Genomic DNA, 11,151 nt, shown 5'->3' with positions numbered 1-11,151 from the left:
AATAGCTCCTCGCTATAACTACCATATGAGGTCTCTGAGACCAGTTACCATTGCTTTTGATATATAAATCGAGCTGTAGATCTATCAGATCTCTCCTTCCAAGGACGTAGAGAAGGGTTGGCTCTCAGAGAAGGAGAACAACTCAATTTCTACTTCTGGAAAGTTCTGCAGCTCTTAATGCTAGAGCTCCTAAATCTAAAAAGGGCAGAAGAGGCAGACAGGTGGATGAGTTTCAGATGAATGTTTCCCAGTTCCCAGCCCTCCTTACCTCTTAGATCTTCTGGCTATGTGGCTTAATTGATGTCCAACAACAGAGTGTAAATATGAAATATATTTACAGGTAAATGGGACTTACAATAAAACATGACTGCAGAAAGGATCTCTGTTCAGGATTTTAGCCAAGCCCTGTTTCAGAATTGTCTCTGTTCCATTCTCCTCTCCCTGACCTTTTTGGATGAGTCTTTGTGGTTTCTCTCACTGAGATTTATCCATATGCATTTGAATGTGCAGATTTAATATTGGAAACACTTGGGAGAAAGGTTTTCTTCTTTCCTTGGAACACTAAAATGGAAGGACCACTCAGCACTCTTCCACAGATGGCTTTCCGTTTGAATTACACCTTTTGAAAGGGGCTTCAACCTCCTATTGAAAAACACCCTCAAATTTATATACTTTGCTTGGCCAATTTTTGCCGCTTTTCTTGAATCCAGATATGAGGAAATCAAGTGTGGCAGAGCACTTTTGTTCCTTTCTCAAGTTTTAACCTATGCACATATATATTTCAGGAACAAGTTCAGAGGGGAAAGTCTATGTAATGCATTAACTTGGGAAATTTCCACCACTTTTAAGTCATTAGTGACCTCTCCAAGCTATCTACCCTCACTCCAGCTTCCAAGAATGTGAGCCACGTTGACAAAAGGCTGGATGCTGGAAAAGTCATATGGTTTCCAGTCAAATGAGTTAATTAAAATACAGTGTGTGTGTGTGCGTGTGTGTGCGCATGCCCCACCAACACAATTGATGTTTTAAATGCAGTGATCTCAGTTTCCTTGCTAGGACTCAGAATATATTGGTTTAATGATAGTCATGCCTATTTCAAACAGTGGATATATCAATACACAGAAAGGACCTTGGACATTTTTTAATTTTTGAGCTACAAATCCAAGCATTCCACAGCAGAAGAAATCTACTGCTAGTGTTGGATGGAGGATTCTGAGAGCTGTCATCCCAAGACAGTAAATTTTCCAAGTTCTGGCATATGTATTTATATTGGACTGGGCAAACCTTTTGGCACCAAGGCCAAATACAATGCCAGGTGTTAGATCACTGAGAACTGGCTGTGATTAAAGCCTTCCCAAATCCTGAACATATTCACGACACAGATTCCAGACCTCTTCCCACCAAAAAACCCAAAACAAAATGAAATTTTGTATTTGTGTCTGTATCATATTTTACTACAACACTAACTGGATGAAGTAGTGTGAGGGCTGGATTAGGATTGTGGTGGGCACACTGTCAGCTATAATGTCTTTCTGTGATGTTTTTCCAGTAACTGTTTCTCAATATAGCTCTTCCTCTCTCATTGTAGCTCCTTAGCAGGGCTGTTTCAACCTATTGTAAGAACAAAGTGCATGCGTGTGTGTGTGTAAAGAACCAAAATACTTGTTGCTGGGATGACAAAGCGAGATTATATTGTACATGCAGAAATGGCTAAGATTTCTGTGACGGGGTTATGGTGTATGTGTTATGGATTTTAACCCAAAAATTAAAGAAGTTGCTCAAGGTGCTAAACCTGCTCCAAGGATAGTGTTCAGCACCTCAGACACCTTCTCTGAAATCTGGGGTAAAACACAAAGCCCTAGCATGGAAGCCTCTAGTTACCCATAGGAAAGTCATTCTGTCCATTTTATAGCCAACCCTTGTATAGGTTTTTTGCCATTGAGGATAAAAGCAAGCCGGCCAATCGTGGGCATTTTTACAAGGTCTTTGCTGCCTCAAAAAGAGAAGAAAATGGTATTCCTCTTAAAGACAGAGTTTGGAGGTAACACATTAACAGCAGAATGGGGTATCTTGAAGATGAGATCCAAATCTAAAAAACAATATTCATTTAATTTCCCCTACACATTAGACATATAACCTGAATGTTTTTTACACAATAGTTTTAATAATTGTATGCATAATACAAAGTTTGCATACACTGAATTATCGAAAAGTAAAAGTATCACTATTTCAGCCACCCATGAGGACAATTTTGAATTTTGAAGTACTGTATATACTCGAGTATAAGCCTAGTTTTTCAGCCCTTTTTTTAAGTCTGAAAAAGCCCCCCTCGGCTTATACTCGGGTGAGGGTCCTGGTTGGCTTATATTTGGGTCATCTTATACTCGAGAATATATAGTACATTTATTATTTTTCTCTATTATTATTATTATTGATATTATTACATTTATTATTTGTCTCTATTATTGTTGCTACTATTACATTTATTTTACTCTATTATTATTATTATTATTAATATATTTATTATTACACTCTGATCGTATTATTATTGCATTTATTATTTTACTCTATTATTACATGCATTATTTTCCTGTATTATTTATTATTATTATTATTATTATTATTATTATTATTATTGCATGTATTATTTTACTCTATTATTATTAAAACGATACATAAGCACATTTACATTGAAGAAGATGAGAATAATGATTTGATCAAAGTTGGACAGTCTTATCTTAAATTTGAGCTTTATGTAAATATTGAAAAACATTTAACCTACTGATGCCTCAATTAATGTAATTTTTTGGTATCTATTTTTATTTCTAAAATTTACCACCCTTGGCTTATACTGGAGTCAATGATTTCCCAGGGTTTTTTTGTGGTAAAATTTGGTGCCTCGGCTTATATTTGAGTATATACGGTATTTACAATTTTGGAATGTGAGAAGGAAGCAACAGAAATATATTTGCAGGAGAGGCAGACCAATGGGAGAATGTATCACTGTCAAAGGATTTGATCGATAAAATAACATTCCCCCAATAAGGCACACTTGTCAAACAACATCTCTTTGCCAAGGGTGTTAATATTTCCAAACAACATCAGTTATCACTTTCTTTGTTTTCTAATTTGTAATTGAAATGAGAGCAAAGAGATCCCCTTAAAGCAGGGCAGCACATTCCTCACAAGGTCCCACTTCCACATCTGCATCCATCTGTCATCGAAATTATTAGCTGGAGTTCAACAGTATCCATACGTTTTGCCAATTAATCAATCAGTTAGCAATTCCCAAGAGGTGCCTCTGGGATGAAAACCCAAGTTCTTAAACAAAACCAAACAAAACAAAACAAAACAAGGGAAGTACCATAAATTTAAAACACAACACAAAACTAAATAAATGACCTTTGGTTGTGAATGCTGATCAGTTTGCATTATAGAGAAAACAGCAAAGAGAAAACATGGCAATTATATACAGAGACAAGATTTAGATTTTTTAGAAAAAAAAACAGAGGTAGGGATAGACTTTCATGTCTTACAGTACAATTAATACTCTTCCCTTCCCTTCCCCATTACCTATTTAGCATGGGATAATGCCTGTTATGTCGGAGAATTCTCATGTGGTGCTTGATTGCGTGCAGAGCATGATGAAAAAGGTCCTCTTGAATGCCCATGATTGGCCAGCTTGCTCTCATCCTCAATGGCAATTTATTTAAATTTGATACTCTGCAGGGGAAGTCAATTCAAAGGGAAGGCACACCAAGCTGTTTATCATTTCCATCCGAGATACTGAAGACTGTGCCATCTTGAAAGCTTTATAGAGAGAAAGAATTCTAAGCATAGGGGGAAGGAGGGCAGGTTAAAAACACTGATGTCATCTCCAAGCCTGTTATCTATAAGATGCACCAGTTAAAATAGAGGGGAATATGTGTAATCTGTAGCACAGATCAGCTCCTAAACTGGGAAAGAGATACCAGATGGTGATTTTTCTAGCAAATATGGGAGCGTGCACAGCTGCAGCAGACCAACGCTACTTGAGAAGAAGAAAGCCTCAGGACACTTCATGAAAGTCGGGTAGGAGGAACCCACATGCCAGGAAAAATTGGTTTTGTACATATTGCATGTGAAACACAACATAGGTTTACACTACACAGTTATGGCATTAAGATTCCACTTTATCTTAGTATCCAAAATCAGAAAAAAGTGGTTGCTTTTAGGTTATTCAGTGAACTATGGTCTCAGCAAGATCTAAGAAGCCACAGCATTCTCTACCACTGGCCAGCTATCACACCCCCAATATATGCAGTTTCTATTTTTACAATTCCCAGAAGATTACCCAACCCTGGTGGCGAAGTGTGTTAAAGCACTGAGCTGCTGAACTTGCAGACCGAAAGGTCCCAGATTGAAATCCCGGGATCAGAGTGAGCGCCCGCTATTAGTTCCAGCTTCTGCCAACCTAGCAGTTCGAAATCATGCCAATGTGAGTAGATCAATAGGTACCGCTCCAGCGAGAAGGTAACGGCACTCCATGCAGTCATGCTGGCCACATGACCTTGGAGGTGTCTATGGACAATGCCGGCTCTTCGGCTTAGAAATGGAGATGAGCACCAACCCCCAGAGTCAGACATGACTGGACTTAATGTCAGGGGAAACCTTTACCTCTTTTATACTGTATTTCAGCTTTCTCATTCTTGTTTCTTCAGCTCATACACATCATGCACTAAGGGAATACTCTGATGGACACTCTAGTAGAAGTCTTCCTCTGTCACATTTACAAGATTACCCATGCAAATCCTTAAATTTCTCCTTGTTCTAAAATATATAAGTGGATACTCAAGAGATTTTTAAAACATTGGAATGTCTAATGTAGCTGGAGAGATCCAGAGCGGTGGAGTGATTTGTGTATTGAAATAGGACTCTGGGACACTACGGCTGAGGATGATAGAAGTTGCTATCTATCACATCTAAATGAAACCAGGAACCCATTAACACAACATAATTAAGCAAAATTATTCCACCTTAACTGCCTGGTTCTATCATATGATGTTGGTGATATTGAGTAGGATCTGAAATTTCAGCCCTCCTATCTCTCCCTACTATCTTTCCCAGGTGAGACATGTAGCTTGTATGAGCCCTAAAACTAAGTAGAAAGGACAAACAACAAACAATAACTCTGGCCAGAGGAACTACCAAGTCCCAGCACTGCTTTCCGTCCAACCTACTCAGAACACTGGTCAAAACAAAGTTTATTTCAAACATTGGTATTTTATAGAACTTAAGAGTTACATAAAAAGGTAAAGGTTTCCCCTGACATTAAGTCTAGTCATGCCTGACTCTGGGGGTTGGTGCTCATCTCCATTTCTAAGCCGAAGAGCCGGTATTGTCCGTAGATACCTCCAAGGTCATGTGGCCGGCATAACTGAATGGAGTGCCGTTACCTTCCCACCGGAGCGGTACCTATTGATCTACTCACATTGGCATGTTTTTGAACTGCTAGGTTGGCAGGAGCTGGAGGTAACAGCGGGTGCTCATGCCGCTCCCGGGGTTTGAACCTGGGACCTTTCGGTCTCCAGCTCAGTGCTTTAACGTACTTCGCCACCGATAAAATGCGCATGAGCAATATCAAATGCCTACATGGTAATCCTTATCTGAGGTCTATGTGAGCAGTACAAAATGTATTAAGAATGTGCCTGTTGATAAGGATATTTTTCAGGATCTGGCACTATATGCAACCATAACATCTGGTTGTTGGCCCTGGGTATATAATTTTGCAGCTAAAGCATTTCTAGAATAGCACAAATGACAGAGATCAGCAAACAATAGAGGCAATGGGGAGACATCAGCTGTTGTTAAAATGGAGTTGAACGGCCTCACCAAAACAGATCAGCAAACAGCTCGGTCTTTAGTTTGTATTTCATGCCAACAGTGAGACATTAGAGCACTCTGGCTAGAAGAAGAACCCCTTCCACAACCACTCCCTAAACTACTGACCCCAGCATTACTTGGAATGTAATCATGGCAGTTAATAGTGGAATAATCACATTTTAATTTTATAAGATGTGATTAAGAATGGGGCCCAGTTTAGGGAAGTTTCATTGAGAATAAAATTCAACAAATTCTGCACACATTTTTTCTCTCCAAAGCATCACAGATCCCCCCCCCCCACTCCGCATTAGTCCCCAACACTGCAAATCTAAGGACACAATTTAATGCAATTTAACCCCAAATTCTTTTTTTCCTGGTGAAAAGCAACTTTTTGAGAACTTGGTAATCACTTACTACTTCACTTAAAAGAATAGCTCGTTCTTTGATAGCTAAAGAAATACAATTCTTTTGAGGCTACATTGATTTCTTTGGCTCAGAGGAAGAGGGCCTTACAGGCATTTTAATAAATGAGGTTTTTGCATCCCTTAAGATTAAAGTGTAATGGTTTGAGTATTTGATTAGGACCCTGAAAGACCAAGATTCAAATCCCACTTGGTCATGGAAACTCACTGGGCGATCTTGGGAGGAAGGCAGTAGCACCCACGCTCTGAAAAAATCTTGCCAAGAAAACAAAGTAAGAGTCACCTTAGGGTTGGTGTAAGTCAAAAAGCAGCCTGAAGGCATGTAACAACAACAACATGATTGTGAAAATGTCATAGGCAACAAGACATCCCCAGAAAATAAGACCTAGTAGAGGTTTTGCTGAATTGCTAAAAATAAGGCCTCCCCCGAAAGTAAGACCTAGCAAAGTTTTTGTTTGGAAGCATGCCCACCGAACAGAACACCAGAGCATGCAGGATCGGTAAATGTACATACCATATACATGGAAATAATGGTAGTAATAAGAAATTCTTGATAGGATTCAGTTTGTCTGGTTATGCTGGTTTGTGATGACAGCTATTGTACTGTATATATAAAATGTTCATTTTTGTTCAATAATAAATGTGAATTCTTCTTCATGGAAAAATAAGACATCCCCTAAAATAAGACCTAGTGCATCTTTGGGAGCAAAAATTAATATAAGACACTGTCTTATTTTCGGGGAAACACGGTATCTGTGAATCCGCTGCATTTTTCTCCCTCCCATATTTGGACAATGAAAAAAGAAATCAACCAATATATATCAAATGCATCCACAAAAAGATGCCCATCTTGCAGTGTCTTTCATCTTTTCGCCCGAGAAGTCACTACAACAAAACTATTTCCAAGGTGAATTAAGGTTGGAGTATCAGCTCTGTATTTCAGCTTTAACTCTCAATTTCCTGCCTCTTTGTGGGTTTTAGGCAGACCCTTCACATTACTTTAATGTCTTCTTTTTGTGGTTTAATATTTCTAAGGGCAGTAAATTATTTGCAGCATATGTTTAAAGGAGGGGGGAGAGACAAATTTCTCCTGTGGTTAGTGACCACAAAAGAAAACAAGAAACAGAAATACATGAGAGGACGGGGACTTTAAGCCTTGACTTTGATGTCTCAGTGAAAGAAAGAAAGAAACGTTCAGCTCCAACCTGGCGACGAATTCCTTTCTGAATCAAAGTAGCCAATGAGCATTTCTATATCCATCACACCTATGAGAGCCATCTGTCTCTAAGCATGTGCAAGTGCAGTCAAATTGGAGTAATTATCCTTCCAAACGTTATTCTCACAACCATAATAAAAATAATGAATTGCCAAAGAAAAACTAGATCTATGTTAGCGAGCCTTGGAATGACAACTTCAAAATCCAAAAAGCTAGTTGGGAATGCTTAGAGCTGTCTTGACTGTGGTATGGATGTACAGAAAATGCAAGACTTGTGAGACATCTCCCTATGGTACTTATTGCCACTGGTGAAGAATTGCTGAAATGGTTCAAGATTTCTTCACCATAATCATCCTTGGACTTGCTGAAGTGAGACGTCCTCACAGAAATCTAATGAGCCATCAACCAAATCTTGAAGTGGGTTCAGGAGACAAAAAAAAAATGACTGAGAGTATTTGAATAGGAGGTGTGTTCAAAAAGTATCCAACCATAAATTTAATGTGTAAACAAATGAAGCTAGGGAGGTGTGGTTTGATGCACATATGTAGATGTTCCTAACACTCATGCTTGAATTTTTTCATGTCAGCAGAAGCTGTCAGTTTCCAGCAGATAGCTGATGAGTGACCAAATGTAAGTGAGTGCCATCTCATTTTTGGTTTTCACAAAAAAAAACCTTGAACAATGCTACTGCATTACATTTTGTGTAAAGCTTGGCAATTCCCAAGTGAAAATGATCCACCCGATTCAACAGGCCTTTGGGGACAAAGCAATGGGTATCACACAGATAAAGAAGTGTTGCAGACGATGAAGAGTGATCCCAACTTCCTCAACACAGTGATCACTGGTGATGAATCCTAGTTTTATGGGTACGACCCAGAAACCAAATTGTAGCCATCATAATGGAAGCATCCAACATCCCAGAGGCCAAAAAAAGCAGGGCAGGTCCGAGGCAATGTCAAAGTCATGCTGACTGTCTTTTTCGACTCTAGTGGCGTAGTTCATCATACCCATCACCAAGGAGTACTAGCAAGAGGTTCTGTGTCACTTTCATAATGTTGTGAGATGCAAACAGCCCAACTTGTGGGTAATGGGCAATTGGCAGTTCCACCACGATAATGTACGTGTCCGTTCTTTACATTTGATACAGAGTTTCCAGGCCAAATACAGCACAACTGTGCTTCGTCAGGCTCCCTATTCCCCCGACATGGCGCTGTGTGATTTCTGGCTTTTCCCCAAGCTGAAAATGCCCCTGAAAGGAGTCAGATTTCAATCCAGAGAAAACATCATGCAGAATTCAATAGATCAGCTACATGTCACCTCAAAAGAGGCGTTTCAACGCTGCTTCCGACAGTGGCAGAAATGTTGGGGGAAGTGTGTGGCAGCCCAAGGGGACTACTTTGAAAAAGATTGGTGTAAGACTGTTGTATCTTAATACAAATATTTGTATGAATAAAGGTTGGATACTTTTTGAACATACCTCGTATCATGGCATCCTCAAGTAAAACCTACTCTCTGAAAATAAATGTATCGTAAGGATGTTATAATATAATGGTTGTTCCTGAAGTGGCATGATCTCTCATAACTATACTAACTAGGGTTGATGGGAGCTGGAGTCCAACAGCACTTGCATGACCAAATATTCTCTATCTAGTCAACCAGTCCATACTCCAGGAAATAATGCCCGACTGCTGACTGGAGGGAATGATATTAGTGGCAAAGATGAAGTACTTTGGCCACATCATGAGAAGACAGGAAAGCTTGGAAAAGATCATGATGCTGAGGAAAAATGGAAGGAAAAAGAAAGAGGGGCAACCAAGGGCAAGATGGATGGATGGTATCCTTGAAGTGACTGACTTGACTTTGAAGGAGCTGGAGGTGGCCAGGGCTGATAGGAAGCTCTGGAGTGGGCTGGTCCATGAGGTCACGAAGAGTCGGAAGTGACTGAATGAATGAATTTATTTATTTATTTATTATTATAGGGATCCACAAGTGGCTATTGCTCCAGGCAAGGCCTTCTGAAGTAGCATTTGTTGTTGTTTATTTTTTTTTACTGAATGAATAAACAACAACAAATGCTACTTCAGAAGGCCTTGCCTGGAGCAATAGCCACTTGTGGATCCCTATAAAGCAGAAATGCTGTGAAGAAGAGACCTAAAGTATGATGTTAGAATAGTAGACTAGAACTATGACACTCAGTGGTTCAGTCTAACATTTTTGAATTTTATAGTTGTTATTAATGTGATGAATTCAAAAACACACTGTTCTTCCATTAATTTCATCACTAATTTCATTCAGGGACATTTTACAACCTAGAAACATCAAAGGAAGTTGTGAAGAAAACTGTATGTGTTTGAGCTTGAGTTTAGAACACCAAAAATCCTATAAAACCAGTACACATACTTTTAAAAAGGTTTTGTGACTTTCTATGTTGCAGGCTCAAGAAACTTGCTGAACCAGGAGGAGCTTGATCAATTAACTCCTATCTATACGTTCCCTTAATTCGATAGGTCTGCTCAAGCTTGGACTGAAAACCTAAATTAGATCATTACTTTTTGACCTCATAGGCTTCCTGTGACTTTTAATAAAAGCCTAAATAATGCTAATTTTTTCCCAGCCCAAAAGTGAAGATTGAACGATGGAAGTAATTGGGAAAGACTTTTCTTAGATCTCGCCAGTAAAAAGGTTACAACCTATGGTGACCCTAAGGCAAATCTGTCACAAGGCTTTCTTGGCAAGATTTGCTCAGGAGAGGTCTGCCATTGCCTTCCACTGTAGCTGAGAAAGTGTGACTTTTCCAAAGGATCCATTTCTTGACCAAGGATTCAAACCCTGTTCTTCATAGTTCTGATCCATTATTCAAATACAGGAAGCAATATATTGAGTTGCAAACACACTGGGTTTTCTTCCCACACATACATCATAACATACTTTTGACTATAACCATTTCCCATACAAGCGTTTCCCTGCTGAGTGCAGCCATAAGCAATAGAGTAAACACATGTTTTTCCCAACCTTATGGATGTCCGTCAAACATTGATCCTTGCAGGTACCACCTGGCATTCTCATGAGACTGAACACTGACTTATCTTTAGTACTAAGTTTTGAGACCTGTCAGGATTGATTACAATTTCAGTGGCCAGCCTTCCCTTTACAAGGGGGAGAGGTTGGACAAGGTCTTGACCAGCAAATATGGAAGTATATTGTTCACTTTCCTCTCTCAAAATCAATATTTAGATTTTTTTTTGTCTTCTAAGTGCTCCCATATGTTTCAAAAATAATTACATTTTTCACTGACATTTTGTCCTCTCTCCTAAAAGTGAATATCATTCTCAGCTGCTAAACATTTGATAGTCTTGAAGTTTGGGGGGAAACTTGCTTTTAAAATTCTCCTCAAATTGTACACAAAACAGGACAAAAGTGGCATAAACTTTTTGATCTGCTTGGTGATAATCAGGAAGGAGGTTTTAAAAAAAAAGATTGGGCTTACTTTACAAATAAAAAAAGCCCAAAGTCACGATTTTCAAAGAAATAAACAAGGAAAAAAAATCATGTAATGGGATTTGTTATTGTTTCTGTATCATCTGGTAAAAACTGATTCAATGTTTTAGTCAAGTTTTTTGTTTCTTTGTTTGGTGCAGTCCCAACAAACGT

Source organism: Anolis carolinensis, chromosome 6 (genome assembly GCF_035594765.1).
Source record: "Anolis carolinensis isolate JA03-04 chromosome 6, rAnoCar3.1.pri, whole genome shotgun sequence".
In the NCBI taxonomy this organism is placed as follows: Eukaryota; Metazoa; Chordata; class Lepidosauria; order Squamata; family Dactyloidae; genus Anolis; species Anolis carolinensis.
Note: the sequence above shows the minus strand (reverse complement) of the source record.